The sequence below is a fragment of the Rousettus aegyptiacus genome, unplaced genomic scaffold (assembly GCF_014176215.1).
Source record: "Rousettus aegyptiacus isolate mRouAeg1 unplaced genomic scaffold, mRouAeg1.p scaffold_m13_p_7, whole genome shotgun sequence".
In the NCBI taxonomy this organism is placed as follows: domain Eukaryota; kingdom Metazoa; phylum Chordata; class Mammalia; order Chiroptera; family Pteropodidae; genus Rousettus; species Rousettus aegyptiacus.
The window spans coordinates 42,177,255-42,196,317 of record NW_023416310.1 but is presented as its reverse complement, the minus strand read 5'-3'; the positions used below and the strand labels follow the sequence as shown (position 1 = coordinate 42,196,317).

General features: G+C 38.1%; 1 long non-coding RNA gene across 2 annotated transcripts in view; it reads right to left on the bottom strand.

The window, feature by feature from the left end:
* Window positions 1–325: 325 nt before the first annotated feature.
* The window catches only part of LOC107506942, a 91,432-nt gene continuing 72,694 nt past the window's right edge, over window positions 326–19,063 (bottom strand). The window contains exons 1-4 of one of the 2 annotated variants that reach the window (XR_004952099.1): window positions 18,328–18,415; window positions 7,878–8,077; window positions 2,069–2,228; window positions 326–435 (exon numbers count right to left, since the gene is read on the bottom strand). This is a non-coding gene — a long non-coding RNA (uncharacterized LOC107506942). Of the gene's footprint in view, window positions 436–2,068; window positions 2,229–7,877; window positions 8,078–18,327; window positions 18,416–19,063 lie in introns of those variants that run through there. The other variant, XR_004952098.1, reaches the window with a different exon arrangement.

Below are 19,063 nucleotides of genomic sequence, written 5' to 3'. Positions count from 1 at the left end.
CCTGTGTACCTACTATATTTACATAGTTATATCAGGCCTCTTCCAAGAGAGCCAGAGTGAGTTAACAGCTCTGTAAATATAAAAACTAGGGGCCTCTGAGGGAGAAAAATCCTAAGGGATGAAAAAAGATTGAATTTTTTATTATGTTTATTTATATGTATATAAGGGGGTTCTAACTGTGCTACTCTCTCATTGTGCCAATCTCTATAATTCTTACCCTTAAAACAGTCCCTTCACCTTATAATTACTATCATGATTGAGCACCTGTATTTTTAGGTGTAAGTCCTGGAAATTAACAATAGAATTTAAAAAGCAAATTGTGATACCCATTTTATCCAGCAGCTGTGATCCACATAACACACAATGAAGTGGTTCCTTGAATAGGCTTCAAGGTCATCAGATATGGGTCTGAGTCCAGGTTCTGTGGTTAACCAGCTGCATAACAGAGGGAAAGTTCTGTAAGATGGCTAAACCTCAGTTCTTTATCTGTACAATGATAATAATAAAGAGCTACCTTATAGGGACGTTTTAGGGATTCAATAATTTAAGCAATATTTATTATGATGGTGACTACTTGCCAGGTCTTGGAAGCCCCTGTGGTACACTGGGCCAAGAGTCTGAAAGCCTAGTTTCTATGTCCAGCTCTGCCATAAATTAGCCATGTGGCCTTCATTTTGTCCTTTCACCCCTAGGTTTCAGTTTTCCCATCTGTTAAATAAAAGTCTTCAACTAGCTCACGCTGGACTAGCTAACTGGAAATACACTGATTCTTCTGTGAAATACATTCTTTTTGAAAGAAGTTGGAGAAAAACTGTGATCACCATGGAGAGGTTACATGGGGGAAGTGATGACTCCTGGAAATCTCAAATAAATATGATCTTGATAATCTTCTTCAAGGCCCAATTAGACATGAGTTAGACACTCCCAAACTTTTCCCAAAGAGATGTCTAAAAATGGCATCTCCAAAATATGTTCTCCATATCCACCTCACCTGCTGGGCCCTTGATAGATGCCCCCACTCCAATTAGTAGTTGCTAAAAATTTGATACAGCACCACCCGACCCCCATTCTCCCATCCCAATGAGTCAAAACCTCCTGCGGAACTGGTTTGGTGAAGCTGCTGGGTGGGGAAGTTCATTCCACCAGCACGAGATAGTTCAAGGAAACCACTCAGGTCTAGCAGTAGGTGAAAAGTAAAAGCACTTAATAAAAGAACATCATTTGGACAGAATTTCAAAACTGACACGAACATCATATTTCTCAATGATGAGAAAAGGATGAAATCAGAATCTCACTGGGCGTGGTACGATAGGTGGGAGAAACAGAGATACTTTCTCTGAGGCTAACAGCTCTAGAAAGCTGATACAGGGTGGGACCCTGAAAGTGGATTCTTCAGACCTGAAGTGCAGATTCTCAGATGTTTACCAGGCAGAGTTCAGAGCCTGAAATTTAGCTCTCTCTATAAAAAGTGTGCACGACAAGATAGTTCAGAAGTGACAATTCTGAAAACACTAAAGAAAATTGTAATGAAAGTGTACCTTGATACGTATTCTTGTTTTAACCTTCCTGAGCATATTAAATCAGAGATCAAGAACTAGCAAGTAATGTACACATTAATCTGTCCAAATTCCTGCTTCTCTATAGGCAAATTTTCACCCTCAATTACCCATGAAGAACTAAAACCCTAAAAACATTAAACTGAAGGTACATGGTCACACTTGCAGTTAACAATGAATAGCAGAGGAATTGGAAGGTAGTAGGGTTGATATGTTATAAGGGCTCTTAATTTCTGCAGACTTCTTGGAATAATTTTGGTCATTACCTGAAAGAATTAGTATCAGTTTAGTTCTTCTGGGCACTAGCCAAGATCAGTGCTTCTCAAACCTGGGTATGCATGAGATCACCTGAAGAAGCTATGAAAATACATATTAATGGACCCCAACCCCAAAGATTCTGACTCAGCAGGTCTGGGGTGGGACTTGAGAATTTGTAATTCTAACAATTTCCCAGGTGATGCTGCTGCAGCAGATCTGAAGTCTAAATCATTTCTTGAAGTCTGTTTCATTACCTCGTTTCTTGGGGTCTGATCTTTGTATCTGGTGGCTGCGTCGGTCCAACTTACTCCGACCAGGGCAGAGAAGGGACAACTTCCCACGCATGTGATAGCAATTCTGTGGCCAGTAGAAAGAGGTCCATGGCATGATGATATAAGCAGAGTCAAGGAATTGCTTCAATTTAAACACACCAGCAAAAAAAGAAGGGAAATCATTTATGTGTTTATCGGCTTTCAGAACTCCAAGAAATCTATAGACTAGCTTTGCCTCAACCCTATGTTGAACCTTATGGGGCTTGGAGTAGGTACTATTCATATCTTAGAAATAATACATGTTTCTATAAATGTCTCCCTCCTTTACTCCTTCCCTCCCTTCCTTTTTTCCTATGGAATTATTTAATTAAAAATTTTAAAACAAACTAAGTTAAATTGACACAATACAAGTTGGAACACATATCAAGGCTATTTCCTCCGAAGGCCACCATTCTGCTTTTTGAGTTTTTTCCTGATGTAAAGGAATGGAAGTCCATCATGGAAGTTTCCCAGCATCCTTTACAGTGGTAAACTCCTGTGGCTTAAGCCCTGACTCCACCCCGTCATTAAGGAGGGCTTTAGGGTTTGGCCAGCACAAAGAAAAGGACAGTCATGAAAGTCAGGGTGGGAGGAATCATCCATCTCACTGTCAATGGCATGCATCACTCCAATGCTTCAAGCCCTATACACACACATCATTTTGCATGATTTATGGCCCTAATTAGATCCCAGTGGCAGTATTCCATCAGCTAACAATGCATATCCTAATCACCTTTTCCTCATAGAAATGATTTCCTTAACTTTGCATGCATAACTTCACAGCTTTTATTTTAAAAACTCATGTTAACAGCTTTCCTGTGGTAACCAGTAGGGGTGCTATGATAAGAATCTAATTTGCTGTAAAAATGACTCATTTGTCAAATAAGCATTAAAATAATTGTTCCCCTTTTGACTGTTACCCTGCTGTTTCCAGTCATTTTCCAAAACTAAATTATTTACTCATTTGAAAGTTCAGCTGTGCATATTTTAATTGATATTCCCTCATAGGACTCATATTGTTAATGACAATAATTAACCCGAAAAGGCTGCTAAATAATTATGCTGGGAAGATATGAAGTATTTGCACAGAAAGTAAAATCAGCACTTGAAAAACTATCAAAATACAAAACTTTCATATTTTATGGTAAAGCACGGTAATAGTTCATAATCAAATTAAAGAGAGGAAGAGAAATGTAGATTATATGATTTGATGCAGAATACTTTATGTTTTCAATATAGAAAAGTAGTGTAGCTAACAAGATTACTCTGTCATCTCAGTAAGCTCCCAATATTACTATTCTAGCTGGCAATATAAATTGTTCTCCAGCATTTAGCATGGCTTAAAATGGGAGCAAACTAGCTCTTAATAGTAATACCTAACACATATTTGCTGTCTCTCTGTTAGATAAATCTCCCTGTGATGGGTTCAACAAGTTCCACATACTTCCGACAGAGATATAAGCACTAGACAGATTGTACCCCTTCCCCAAGAAGGCAGCTGCCTCTCAACTTGCCAGGAAGTTCTCAGCAGAAGTGGCAAGTGCTTATTTTCTGGGACCCAAAGAGGGTAGAATCCAAAAAAGAGCTACTGTCATTGGCACCTTGTCAAATTAGACAAAGAAGGAACCACCAAGAGTCTTAGATTTGTTAACATGCGGTCTTCCCTGGCAAGTCTATCAGGCTTCTAGTCCCTAGAATCCTACAAGACTGACATTCACATGGAGCTGGCTGGAGACCACTTACCCAAGTGGGCAGTTAGGACTTCTAAATTTCTAGGAGTCTTAAAAGAGGTCATGCATGTTTCACAAATGCTTCTGAACTAAAGCAGAGAGCAGCTTTGTAAAGCCACAGAAGTGCTAGGACTTCGGTTAATGTCTCCATTGGTATATTGGTATATGCTTCTCACATGCCAAGAGCAGCCAAAATGGACATCAAAAAATGCCTTTGTCACTGCTTCAACACCCTTTATTTTTACCTTATAGTTGACACCACTGGTAGCATAATAATGTTGTAATAAAAGTGATGATAATACTTGGTATTCATATAGTTCTGTTTATTTTTGTGCACAGGTGCAAAGACTAATGCTAATGGGAAGCAGAAGAATAACTTATGAATACACAGCCATGCGCAACTTCCACAAATATCTCATGCAAGCACTGAATACTTGGAATAAATGGATAGGTGAGTATGGTGCTAATTATACTGCCATCAAATAAAATTGCAACTTGCATAAAGAACAAGATTTAATTTTAATATCTATCTAGATTGTTCATTTGTTATTATCTGTATCATTTCTTCAATGATTATTCTTTTCATAAACATTAATTTAACAGCTACTCTGTCCTTAGCACTGGCAATACAGTGACCAAGAGGACGGACAGAGGCCCTACCTTCAGGTTGCTTACATTCTGGTAGTTAAACCAAAGAATATAAGTAAATTTATTTCTAGTCAAGATGGTTAAGAATGAAAATACTTACAATGCAGTCCCTCCCTTCAAATCTGTAGAAATAACAAAGTCATTACCGAGCTCAATAGTTAAACATTCCTGAACTAGAAATGCAAAGAGGTGAGCTTGGCTAGAGCGACTGGTCACCTGGACTCCAGGCCGGGAAGCAAACATGGGAGCCAAGAGTTTAGTTCCATATAAAATGAGAGGTTGACATTAGGGACTAAGCTGAGGCTCCCTTCTGATGAATTGAAACTGAGAGGGGGGGGGTGGGAGACTACTGCCCTATTTTGCCTAGCTCTATGGGTGTGGATCTAAGGCGCAACGTAGAGGCATATTCAGCTTTATAAACAAGAACTGAGCTAAGACACCCTCTGACTCAGTTACTAGACCTGCCACATTCCCAATATCATCTTAAGAAGAAGTACAAAATATTATAAGATCTGACCCTGAACTTGGGGCAGAGGGAGCAAAGGGTAAGGCACAAGTAATCACAAACCAACTAGACAAGGAAAGGTAATTACTGAGAGAGAGAAATATAGTTAGGAGAAAGCACTCAAAATGAGTCTATATTACAAAATTCCAAAAAATGAGATAGTGTAATGCTAAGAAAGCCATGGAAATCAGCACTAGGAATTCATGCCACATAAAACTGATTTATAGAACAGCATAACAAAGATTTTAAAAATAAGTATATTTAAAGTATCCAATTGAGAATGAAATAATAGCCTTTGTTTAAAGAGAGCAAAAAAAAAATGTGAAACAAGAACAGACATAAATAAGAGAACATTTGAATCTGAAAAAGGACAAATTAGAAATACTAGAAATAAAAATAAAGTCATTAAAATTATAAGGGAAACTATACAGACAAGTTAAAATCTAGACTGAAAACAATCAAGAGCAGGATTCTGGAACTGGAAGGTATTATTAAGAAATCTGTCCACAATAAAGCACAGAGAGACCAAGGTAACAACATGAATGAACAGCTAAGGGATACTGGTTATAGACTGAGATGCTCTAACACAAGGGTCAGCAAACTATGACCCACAGGCCAAATCCAGTCCTCTGCCTGCTTTTGTACAGCATGTGAGCCAAGAATGCTTTTTCAACTTTTAATGGTTGGAAAAAATTAAAAGAGCAACATTTTATGACATGCAAAAATTTTATGAAAATTTAGATTTCAAAATCTATAAATGAAACTTTTTGGAAAACAACCATACTCATCTGTTCACCTATTATTTATGACTGTTTTCGGAATACAATGGTAAAACTGAGTTGCAACAAGAACAGAATGGCCTGCACAGCCTACTTATGTTCACTATATGGCCTTTTAAAGAAAAGTTTGCGAATCCCGGTTCTAGCATCTCAGTTTAAGAAAGAAAAGAGGAAATGGCATAGAAGTTATATTTGAAGAGACAAAAAGTAAGCATTTTCCAGAATTAAAGAAAGCCTTGGTAGTGACAGAGATTTAATACTCTGCTTCTTAACTGTTCCTTATTTTAAGAATATTGATGGGCATTTGTTGGGCCATCACTGAGTTTTACAATCTAAGGTTCAAAGCCAGTTGTACTATTTCATTGAACTGACCAATTAATTAGACACATCATCAATCCAGTCAACCATCTGTTGTTGGTTCACTGAAATGATTGTTAAATTTTGCTCAATGGCATCTGGTAGTTCAAATCCTATAAATCTCAAAAATTCTCTAGGCTTCTACCCATCCGTTTCACTAAATCTTTGCTTTCTCCTGAGACATTATGCCATGCATTATCTTGCTCACTCAATTCCTTTTGCCAGGCATGCCTTTCCCCATAGTTCTTCATGTTGCTATCTTTCAAGTTGCAGTCTTTCAAGATTTAGTTAAGACATTATCTTGTTCATTCAGTATTAATTCAGCAAATATGTATTGAGGTCTGCCATGTAGCAGGTGCTCTTCTAGATAGTAGGAAAACAAAGGTGAACAAGAAAAATCCCTGCCTTCAAGGACCTCACTGTAGTTTACAGTCAAGCAGATAAGTAAAATACACAATAATAAGTGTGTAAAATCAAGAGCAGAACAGATGAATAACACATAACACTTTGCGTTAGTAATAAATAAAGCTAGAAAAGCAAACCTGAGTTAGATCATTCAGAACTACTGTAAATCTTACCAAGAAACCCAATAATTTTCCATAGGCAGAAGGGGAGGTTTTGAAAGGCATTAGGCAGAGAGTAGTGTGATCATATTTGAACTTTAGAAAGACAGAATGATTTCTCCAGCAGCAATGAGGAGGAAGGCTTTAGTGGGTGCAAAATAGGCACAGTGCAGGCAGATAAGTTTGGCTGCAGGAAGCTGAAGGACTTACTATCTTACACTTTCCATTTCTCTGTGAAGTCAGACACTAGGTCTCATATATCTACTAAGATATATGAGAAGATGGTTGGCTAGGACATATAAAGACAGGAGAGGAGCTTTGTCATAGCTGTCATGAAAAACAGAATAAAGAGATAAAGAGCTGACTGGGAAAGTAGAAAAAGAACTGCCAAACACACTGAGATCAGAGGTCTTGAATTTTTAACGGTCCCATCTACTCAGCAGCCTGGCACAAAAAAAGACAGTGGACCCAGAACCCATATTGGGGGTTTTACTTGGTATATGTGATAAAAGGATAATGAGCCCAAGGAGTTTAAGATGCATTCAAGAGAGTGGTTGAAAATGGACTATGGAACCAGGATGAGTAGGACACCAGAGTCTAGAGAGGAGCTATGGGAGTAGTGGAAGTTGAAATTAGGAACTGAAGTGATCAAGGAACTGAGTGGTCAGGGTATTACTGGGTCATCATGTGGATGATGTTTTCACCCTGGATGATGGAAATTCTCGACTTAGGGATAGAGAACATTGAGCCAGATGCCAGTATCTTCAGTGGAATGATGCAATAAGGAGAGGCAGAGGGCAATATAATAGATGGCATGAGCCTCAAAGGAGGAATAGTGATTATACATATAATAGTGGCAAGCTCATAGTCTAAATGCGACCCTGAAGGTGTTAAGGAGATGTTGATGGTACCTCCCAGATCAGAGTCATGTCACGTGGGGTGGTGGAAACCAGGTACAGAAGGAGCCGCATGTTCAGAGAAAAGTCAGGTTTGTAGCTCACTAGGAAGTGACTGACAGTTTAGAAAAGATTCAGAATGCAGAAGGAAGAATTTATCCCAAAAGGGAGATTCTAGGAGGCAAAGTGGAAAAGTTTGAAAGGGAGGAAACTCTGGAGAGGTTGAGTCCTTTCAGTTTATATCATTTATTCATTCAACAAATGGTTATAGTACCTTCCTTCCAAGTGCCATGCCATGCGTTTGGTGCTGAGGATGCATAAATGGAGAAGATGTTGATTCTCTCTCCAAGGCACGATTCATCCTTTTATCATAAGCTACATTGGAGCTCCTTCAGAGCAGTCTCCCCGTGATGTCATGGTGGATACAAAGGCTTCTGAGAGGCTTCCTAGAGACTGCAGTTCACTGCCACTTTCCTAAGCAAAGACATAAGATGGTGGAGGCACTGACTTCATCAGTCTCCTACAATGGTTCTAGGGCAATCAGACAAATAAGGTAGCACAATCTTCTGACAACTTTATGTGTAAATGCAAGAGAAGTAGAAAATCCCACACAAGGTGTCCCAAAATCTGTCTTTACCAAATTCTTTTCCTAAGGTGCTAATAATGAGCAGAGTGAAGAAGCATGAACTTCACCATCTAAGGAGTAAAAGTGCTCCATTTGTGAGACCGCCTCTTTCACCAAATTGAAAGTTTCTCAGAAGCAGCAGTTGTATTTTATTTTTTCTGTACCTAAGTGCCTGGAACACAATAGATATTCGATAAGCATGTATCGAGTTGAAAATGAACCAAACTGACATTTGTATGATATTTAACAGTTGACCAAGTAGCTTCACATTAATTATCCCAGTGTAATCATTCTCATAGCTCTACTTTCTTGAATGCTCCCAACCAATTAGAATCAACCTAATTATTTCCCTCACTTTACAGGTGAGGAACACGAGATACAAAAGTTAAGTGACTTGTGCTGGGTGATAAAACTAAGCTACTGGTGGAGAAAGAACTAGAACTCATCAAATCCTGGGCAGTTTCTGTCATAAAATGTTATAGTCCATGGGGAATTAATTCCTTGGTGGTCAGTAAGTGTGAGAAACAAGTAATAGTTATGTTGTGTGTTATAAGAGCACTGATGATATAGCAGTGATTATATATTCCTCATCAAATTTATCACCATCACTCATTGCTCCTCTATCCTATATCAGGATTTACCTATATGATCTCCAATATAAAAGCCTGTAAGATACCTCTCATTATCCCATTTAATAGATGAAGAAACTGATAATCAAGAGGATAATTAATTTACCCAAAGTCACAGAGGGACGAAGAGACATATTCCAGCTCCAAATTCAAGTCTGTCTGTAGCCAAAGTCTAACTTTCTTTCTGCTCCTCCATTCTGCCTCACAAATCATCCCAAGTCATCCCCTGAATGCTGCCCTGCCTAAACTTTCATCCTATGTGTTCTGAAACTCATGGCCAGAAAGAATTTTGGCAGTTTTGTGATGAGTGCTGAAAGTCAACCATACTTACTGAGCACTATTCTTTATTGAGAGGTAAATAAGAAAGTGAGGGAAAACAACAACAAAAAAAGATATTCATTCATTATTTCTGACTTTCATTAGATATTCAGTGAGTTTTCGCCTTGTGCTGGTCCATGTTCTAAGCACTGGGGACAAAGAAGGGAATACAGCAGACAAAAATCCCCATCCACATGGAACATCTATCCCAGCAAGTCCTTGTCCTCTGTCATCCATAATCTGGTCAGGGGAACTCCCTCCACTCATGCAGAGATGTTCCCACCTCTGCAAAGGACACTCATGCTCTCGGGCCCCCCACCAGTCCTGAAGAGAGGTAAGCCATCTTGTAATCCGATCCTTCACAAAGTTGTCCAGGGACTGGATTTTATAAGGCTACAAAATTGTACCCGCACATCCACTTGAGAGAATTTGAAGCCATCATTTCCATTAGTCATAGGGTTGTGCATATAAGTAAAGAAAGTAGATGGTGAAATATCCTCAAAACACTAAGGCCGAACCACACGTGCTCAAAAGATCCACTGCTCTACCAACCTCAGCCTCAAGTTTACTGTGTGCTGAACTAAGGATTATGTTGAGTTTGTGCCTCTCAACCTCAGTCATCAGAAATGGTTGTTTCCTTTTAGAAGGCTTTTGTAATGCTGCCCACTCCTCCTCTCACAAGGCAGTCCTCCTCATTGCCAAGCCTATTTTTATGGTCTGTCTCCAAAACAAGTGCAAAATAGTGTTGGCCTCAGATGAGCTCTCCTTCTCTCTGGCCACTAGAACACCATCTGCAAGCTGAGTGGGAACAGTAAACACTGTAGGTTAAGTAACTCATTACTAATATTTTCCTTGAGCTCTGAAACTTTTTAAACAAACAACAACAACAATTGTATCATAATAACCTTCCAGAGGTTAAGAGCTGGCAGGTGGTCCAGCTTGGTTGAAATGCAAACCAGACAGCTGTTTGATTATAAACTGTTGATTCTTATGAATATCTGGGGAAAACTTCTTGTCAGAAAAAAAAGGGTCTTCTTTTAAAAATCCCTAATGAAACAACACATAAATGTCAAAATGACAAAAATAAGGAAGTGTGTCATAGACTAAGCATTTTAATGTCCTTTCTGGCTTCCTCCAGAGTGTATTCTGGATCTAGCCACATTTAATGGCACAGAGTCTTAAAGAGGTGGTACACAGCATGAATTTTTATGACCCAAATAAAACTCAAAGAGGGTCACTTTCTCTGCCATAGTCAGTGTCCTCTGCAGATGTGCGGAAGGCTCACGTTTCAAACCAGCCACCCACCCCAGCATTTTACCTGGACCTGGAGGCTATGCAGAGCGCACACGTGAAGATGTAAGGAAATCCCGAGGTGTGGAGCATTATCCTGTCTGTCTCCAAGCCATTAAGACATTGCAGGGATTCTCTAGGGAAGCCTTTGCCAAACTAGAGAACATTCCAAAGGCTGATAAAATGATTGAAAATGGTAGATGAAAAGTTTCTAATCAAAACCTTACCTTAGCACCACACGGCCCCACAGATTGATGGCTATGACCGTTTTCTCCCTTGATGATAAAATGAGGGAAAGGAAATCACTCCCTAAATCAGGATTTAATTACTGGTCTATTACATTACAATCAGAAACATTTCAGAAAGCTCGGAAAAGAAAACAAAGTTGAATCATTTTATACTGAAATTTGCAGCAAGTGGTAAAATGCAAAAACCTTAGGAATCCAAGGAAAAGCAGCTATGCAATGGCAATCACCCTTTTATTTTTAATAAAAGAGATATCAGGAACAAAACTGAAACTGTAGTAGAGAGAATCTCACAGCTTCAATTTAGTTGAGCAATAAGTTAGCAGAAAGGTGAGATCACAGAGTGTGGTGGGGTGGGTGGGGGGAGCTTTTTGGTTCAACCCATATTTGAAGGGATTTGCTGACATGACCATATAAGCAAAAGGTGGCCGTGAGCTAAATCCCCAAAAGGATGGGTAACAAACAAGAAAAAAGGGAGGAAGCACCAAGATGCTTATGAGGCCTTTGATACTTTCTGTTAGTTTGAGGAAAGAAGAATATGAGGCTAATAGTGTTTCATCCTGATAAAATAAGAGTCCAAAGCCTTTTGGGAGCTTCTTATACCGTACTAAAACTAGACCATGGCTGCTTCACAATTCCTGAAGGCTCTGAAGGTGACACAAATGTGATTCAATAAGCATTTATTGAGGGTCAACATACAATGTATACTCTGCTAGGCAATGTGGAGCTACAAAAGTCAAGACAGTTTTGACCTCAAAGAGCTTTCTATCCTCAAAGAAAGAAAACTACCTGACTAACTAACTAGAAGATAAAACATAAAGGCTTGAAGATTCTTTCTCTGTACTTCATTAGCATATCTGTTATATCTATTTTTATTATTTAATTAAGGAGCTTCCAAAAATTCCACATGGGAGAGACTTTGAGCCTGACTTGAAAGTTTGAGGTGGATGTCAATCATGAAGCTTAGCTCCAGAATAAGCTAAGAAGCATAAGTGCAGAGAATAAAAACTGATACTGAATTTACCTAGTCACTGCACATTTCTTATGTTGCTCCTATTCTTTTTAAAACTCTAAATATAAGTAATTAATGCCTCTATACATTTTTTTTATTTTAGAGTTTTTATTTTTAAATATATTCATATGGCTTCCTGTCAGTAGCCTAGAAATAAGCTACTGCAGGTATGTCTACCAGCTAGCTATAATTAGTGACAATGTAGCCATAACCTCACCTCAAGAGGGTTATGCACCATGATTCCCATCCTACACGTGCAATAAAAACGTACAGCTCAGGCTCTCAAGCCTGTTGGTACACTATGATGATATCTGCATATTTGGCATTCCCTTTCAGTATCTTCCTTGTATAGTCTGGTGAGCACCCGGGCTCCATACTGTTGTTTGTTTGTTTTGCCTTTTCTACTCTCACTGCCTTCAAGCTCCTCTCACCACATGGCTTACCTCCCACTCCATTATTGAGAACTCTTAATTCTTGAGATTGGAAAGATTTCAAAGAAAGTTCTGCTGCTGACCCAAGTAAATGTACCTGTATTAGTTTTCTAGGGTTGCCATAACAAAGAACCACAGATTGGTGGCTTCGATAATAGAAACTTATTTTCTCACAATTCTGAAGCTAAGAGTCTAAGATCAAGGTGTTGGCAGGACTGGTTTCTTTTTTCTTGATTTGTAGATGGCCATCTTCTTTCTGAGTCTTAACATGGTCTTCCTTCTATGTGTGTCTCTTTCTAAGGACACCAGTCATATTGGATTATCACTTGAAATGCCCTATCTTCAAATACAGTCACATTCTGAGGTAGTATGGGTAAGGACTTTGATATATGAATTTTCAGGAGGATACAATTCAGCCCTTTACAAGACCCAAGTCACTAAATTTCTCTGATTATCCATTTTCATCTCTTCACAAAGTGAGAGTCTTTGGAAGATGTCAGTTCTACAAGATCATGGAAACAGACAGTTGTCCTCCTACAGCCCATCACCTGGCTACTTCCTAAGGGTATCACCAGCCTGCCTCAGGGCCTGATGTCATTAAATAAGTCATAACAGTTACCACTCGATACCAGTGAAGGAGTTGAGATGCAGAATGGTTAAATGATCTGAGTAAAATCTTTTCAGTTAGCTGAAAAAGGAGGGGGTTTTCTGACTTTTGATACAGAGTCACACATAAATGAGTAGAAGTAAGCTAACATGTCATCTTTGAGGTTCAAAAAAAATGAATTTTAACATCAATTTCCTAAATATAATTAACTCCATGATGAGTCATCTACCTGTAGACTCAAGATTTTTTTTTCCAAATATTTTCTTTTACCCATCCTTCACCCCTCTCCCTTTTGGCAACCATCAGCTTGTTCTCTGTATCTATGGGTCTGTTTCTGTTTCATTTTGTTTATTCACTTGTTTTGTATTAGATTCCACATCCAGTTTAAATCATACAGTATTTGTCGTTCTCTGCCTTATTTCACTTAGCACAGCACTAAGTCTATCCATGTTTTTGAAAATGGCAAGATTATTTTAGCTATTGCTAGTAATGCTGCAATGAACATAGTGGTGCATATATATCTTTTCAAATTAGTGGGGTTTTTCTTTTCCTTTGGATAAATACCCAGTAGTGGTATTGCTGGGGCATACGGCAGCTCTATTTTTAATTTTTTGAGAATTCTCCATACTGTTTTCCACAGTGCCTGCACCAATTTAAAATCCCACCAACAGTATATGAAGGTTTCCTTTTCTCCACATTCTAGCCTGCATTTGTCATTTGTTGATTTTTTTGACGATAGCTATTCTGATAGGTGTGAGGTAGTATCTCATTGTGGTTTTGATTTACATTTCACTGATGATTAGTGATGTTGAGCATGTTTTTATATGTCTGTTGGCCACCTGTATGTCTTCCCTGGAGATATGTCTATTCACATCCTCTGTCCATTTTTTAATGAGATTGTTTGGGTTTTCTGTATGAGTTCCTCATATATCTCAGATATTAATCCCTTACTGAATATATCATTTTCAAATATCTGCTCCTATTCAGTAGGTTGTCTTTTCATTTGTTGATGCTTTCAGTTTAAGATTTTTATTTTTGTAGTTATTTTTTCTATTAAAGTGTATTCCAACTGGGGTTATCTAATCAAATCACTCTGTTAAAAAGTTTAGCTAATGTTTTGGTGAAACAGGACATTTTGACATGATCATTTCAAAACAACTCACTGTTGAAGCATTGTTTTTATTACCAAGTTATATTTGCAGCAGAAACCATGGATCCTCACTCCATCTCTGAGCCACACCCCCGACAGGATTAGAGGTGGGGTGAGACTCAGAAATGAGGTGTGTTCATTGTATACACTATATAAAACAAAACAAAACAATTTCTTAGGAGGAAATGTTATTTTCTTTCATTTTTTTTCAAAGTGCAAATTCTCCTAAGAGGAACAATAATCCAAGCTATTACTAGCAATTTTCCCTTTCATATTTATAGGCTCTGATAGGAACAGAGAAAGAGATTTGAAGTTACTACCTAACCATGGGAAGGGGACTCAAAGAAGAATGTGAAGAAAAAGGAGCAGAACATGAAGATCCTGGGATTTTAACTCAAAAATCTTTCCTTCATCCTACTTTTCCCAAGGCTCACCCCTTATAAGGCAATCAGATAGAGGAGTGAGAGAGATTTCATGGTAGTCAGCATCCTTAAGCCTCCTTTAAATTATCAAATTGCTTTTGAGAGGCATGAGTTCTCTTCTCATGGGCACATTTCTTTTTCTTTCTCTTTTTAACCTCCCCTTCTCCCCTCTATTCTTTGAGCCAGGGATTCAAAGAATACGGATTCTAGAAATTGAACTAAACTCAGGTTCATGAGTGGTCCCTGCTGGGAGTGATCCAGAGTCACAGGTTCAGCTTGCAATTTTTTGAGAATTCTGAAATGGCCTAAAACTTTTCTTTTAGGCACAACATAACCAGAATTACCCAAATATCTCAATTAAGGATAATAATGACTCCTATCATTATATACTTTTCATATGCTAGGCACCATTCTATATACTTTGCAAGTAATGTATTAGCTTATTTAATTCTTATATCAACCTTAGGAGGTAGGCACTATGATTATCTATATTTTATAGACGAGAAAGAAACTTGCCCAGGATCACACAGCTAAAAAGTAATGGAACTGAAATGTAAACCGAAGCCTTTTCAAACAGAGTCCAGTCTTTAAAACCATTAAGCAATGCTATCCTTAGCCAGAACACTGAAGTCTGCCACAGTCTCAAGTCTAGAATCTGAAGGGCTCCTGAGAAATGGCTGATCTTACTTGCTTCAGCTCAGACTGCCTACAGAGAAACTGCCATGAAAGACACAGGAAGGAGAGGAATCTGTCACCAAAATCCTGAGGTAACTTCTTTTATTATAGAGACTTCTAGTTAAATATGGCAGCCTGACCTTCCTTCCTCCTGAGTCCCCACTAAAACAATGATAAAAGAATAAAAAGGATATACGTCCTCAAGGACAAGAAAGCAGGAGAGGAGACATCACCAGATAAGTGTAATACATTTTATAAGGAAAATATATTAAAAAGGAGTGGTGACCAATCTAGCTAAGCAGAAAAAGACAGAAGCAGAAGTGCCTGCAAAGAGAGATACCACAACAGGAAGAGAATGATGATCCTCTATAGAATCCCTAAGGAGCATAGGAACTCACGATGCTGGATATTGCGCAAAGCAGGGATCAGGCTCCAGTCTAACACAAATTTTAGGGGTGGGGCATAAAAGTCTGCATATAAAGTGGTGATCTCCCTAAATTTCCTTCCTCGCACCACATAATCCCCAGGCAGGAGACTATAAGTGTATCTTTCTAAAAGGAATAAACTAAAGAGGTTTCATTCATAGGGATGGTATAGGACAAGGAAGTAAAAATTAGAGGATTAAAGAAGCTTTTGGGGCCAGTTGACTAGCCTACTTTACTTGTCCTGTCTCAAGAACTCTGGCAGTGAAGTGTATGTCCCACTCTCAGAACTCCCACTGACAGATTCTTTGCTGGAGATGGTAGCCCAGACTTTCATATGATGACACGTGGGGCATTCTCCAAGGATAATATTACTTTTTGTGCAATGATGTTACAGTGAAGCCCACTGGTTAACAGGCCCATGAAGCTTTCAATCAGCGCCTTCTTAAATTAGAACAGATATTCAAGGATTACCAGATTTGAGGAAAGTTCCAAAATAAAACAGATAAGAACAAACCAAAATAAAAGAAGTGACCAAAATGAAAAATAGATAATATAGAAATAAAACAAAGTTTCACAAACTATAATTAACATCCTCAGAGAGATAAGACAAAGTTACATTAGTAAAAAAATTAGCTAATATAGTTGAAGAACAGTCAGAGAAAAAGATGAGTTCTTAAAAACTAAATGATAGATAAAGCTTTTTCAAAAAATTAGTATATCCGGAAGATAAAATCATGCAAACCTCCTAAAAGAATATAAAAAAAGATGAAATAATGGCAAATAGGAGAAAAACAAAGACATTAAAGACAAACCTGGTTAATACAACATCTAATTTATAAAAGTAACATAAAAAGAAAACAAAAATGGTGATAAAAATTATCAAATAGATACTATATGAAAATTTTTCTAAACAAAAATTATGAAACTTCAGGAGCCCCACACTCTTAGAACCCCAGGTGAACATGAACTATCCAGAAAAAAAAGTTATTTTTAAAGAACTTGTACAAAAGCACATCATTGCTAAACTTCAGAATAAGAGTAAAGTGAAAAATTCTAAAAAGATTCCACTCAAAAAGTCCAGGTCGCATGCAAAGGTATAAGAATCAGAATGACATAAGACTTCTCGACAGCAATAAAATACAAAATAACAATGGAATAGTCCTTCAAAATTCTTAGTTAGAAGTGATATCCAACCCCAAATTTTGCATGCAGCCAAACTAAAAATCAGTTGGAAGAAAAAAGAGGAAAGACTACAATGAAAGACTCAGCTATAACTTCCTTGCATTTTAAAGTTCCCTCTACGCTCTTTTTAGGAAGAGATTAAACTAAGGAGAAATATTTAAGGAGATCTCGAAGTAGGAGATCTAATCTAAAAGAATGGCAAAAGGAAGTCTCTGTTATGGTGGCTGTGCCATAGCTGTGCAGAAGGGCTCTAATTTTTCTTAAATGAAATTGATTAAATGACAAATTTAAACTTTTGGGGAAAACAAATTATTGAGAGATGTATAACAGATGTATACAGAGATGTATGACAGACCAATTGAAAAAAATTAAAATTCAGTGGTAATCTTAAATGCTTTAAATCAAATATTTTTAGCTCTCTGACTTTCAGATACGTGGTAGAATTGCTCTTCAAAGGTATCTATCTTGTGGTTGGTGGAGCCATGTGAATACTTCTGGCCAAATGAATTGTAAGCAAAAGTGATGTGCATCACATCTGTGCCAGAGCGTTTAAATGCCGGTTTGTTACCCTCCAGAGCACTTTTCTTTTTGGATGGAAACTGACTAGGTTCAAGACAGTGGATGCTCTAAGAGGCTAGGACCCTTAGTGACTATAATGAGTAGAGTCCTTCCCCACCTCTTTTGTCAACCCATAGTAGACATACAACGTGAACAAGTAAAAAAAACCTCTGCTGAGCCACTAGAATGTTGGGGTTGTTACTCAACAAAATCTAGCTTATTCCGACAAGTACATAAAAAATCCAGACATGTGTAAAATTAGGGCAATTATGAGAATCATAGTATACTACTAATTCTACAGTGATAATATTTGTATCATTGTGATAACAGAAATTCTGACTAATTAAAAATTTTGATACGACTATATTGAATGTGGAAGAAGAGAAAGTAAGCGTGGCGGCGGTTTAAGAAACTTAAATCATTACCTATCAAAAAAAAAAGCCAATAGATAATGTATAAAACTGATAAATCAAAAAATAATAGTTAAAGAATGTCATTTAAGCAATATAGAGACAAACACCAGAAGAAACAGTTTAGAGTATGGAAAGAGGTAATGGGAAATGGAAGTATTGGAAGTAAATGAGAATAAGAAAAAAGGACTGCTTTCTCTCTTATACATTACCTAGAACATTTGATTTTAACTATAAGCATGTACCACTAGAACAAAATGAACTTTAAGAATGATTCCAATCACTTAGTTCTATTCAATATTTCTATCTTCAAAAGAGCTGAGCATTAGGTTGAGTTCTCCCCTATTTGATTGAATGCATGCCATAGAAGGCAAGTTGTGTCTTTTCTCACCCTATCTCTTGAGCCTTCTCCTGAACTGCCCTGGTGTTTTCAAGGCCCTGGAGTAAGGCAGGTGGGGGTGGGGGAGGTATATGTCAGGCCTGAGCAAAGGTATCTGGACTCCCTGGACTCCCCTGGGAGGGCAACGGTGTCCTCATGTCTGATTCATCTTATAAATAAACCCCTTGCAGAGCCAAGCCTGGGACTGCTGCTGGGAATAAGGTAGAAGAAGCCACACCCTTTTCTGGATGGATCATAATGCCTGACAACACAGTAAGCACTGGTCTGAAATTAACTCCTGGTCTGAGAGTTCCCACCCATAAGTAAATATAAGGTTGGTCATGGTAGGGTTTCAACAAGACCTACCCTTTCAGTGGACTGCATCTCCAGTAAGGTAAAAACCTCAAGGTCCAAACAGCCCAAAGTAGCCCACAAGTCCTTCCAATCTTCCCAAGATGCCCTCTGGACTGGATTCAGTCTCTGGAAGAGAAGAGTGCTTCTCTTTACCCATGTGAATGAAAACAGCGAGGCTCAACAAGCCACCCCAATAAATAGCTAGAAACACTCCAAGAATTATAGGTTGTCAGGATGGCTGTTATTTCTTCAGTAATGATTGAAAAAAGAAATGCTAGCCTTATGATATGCTAGAAACTGTTCTACGTACATTATGCATTAACCCACGTGGTTGGTATTATTATAATCATCGTTTTACAAATAAGGAAACTAAGGCACAGAGAGATGAAATATCTTGCCCAAGGTAGCATGACTAGTGAGTTGCAGAGGTAATTCAAACACAGCTCTCTCACTGGACCCAGGGTCTAAAGAGAATCATTGGTAATACTTGGAGGAAAAATCATTTTCCAAAATTCCACATCAAAATTCTGCACCATAGAGGGTGGGGGCTGCTTTTCAAAGATGCTGTTGTTAGTCACACTTCCACAAAGCATAGATATATATGTGAAACAATCATTCCCCCACTGCATAGGTCTACTATTTATATGGAGCTATTTAACTTAATTACAAATAATTTAGGCTACAGATGGGAGCAAAGCAACATTAAGGATCTTGATTTTGAAACCGTTCTTAAATAGCTTTTAAAATC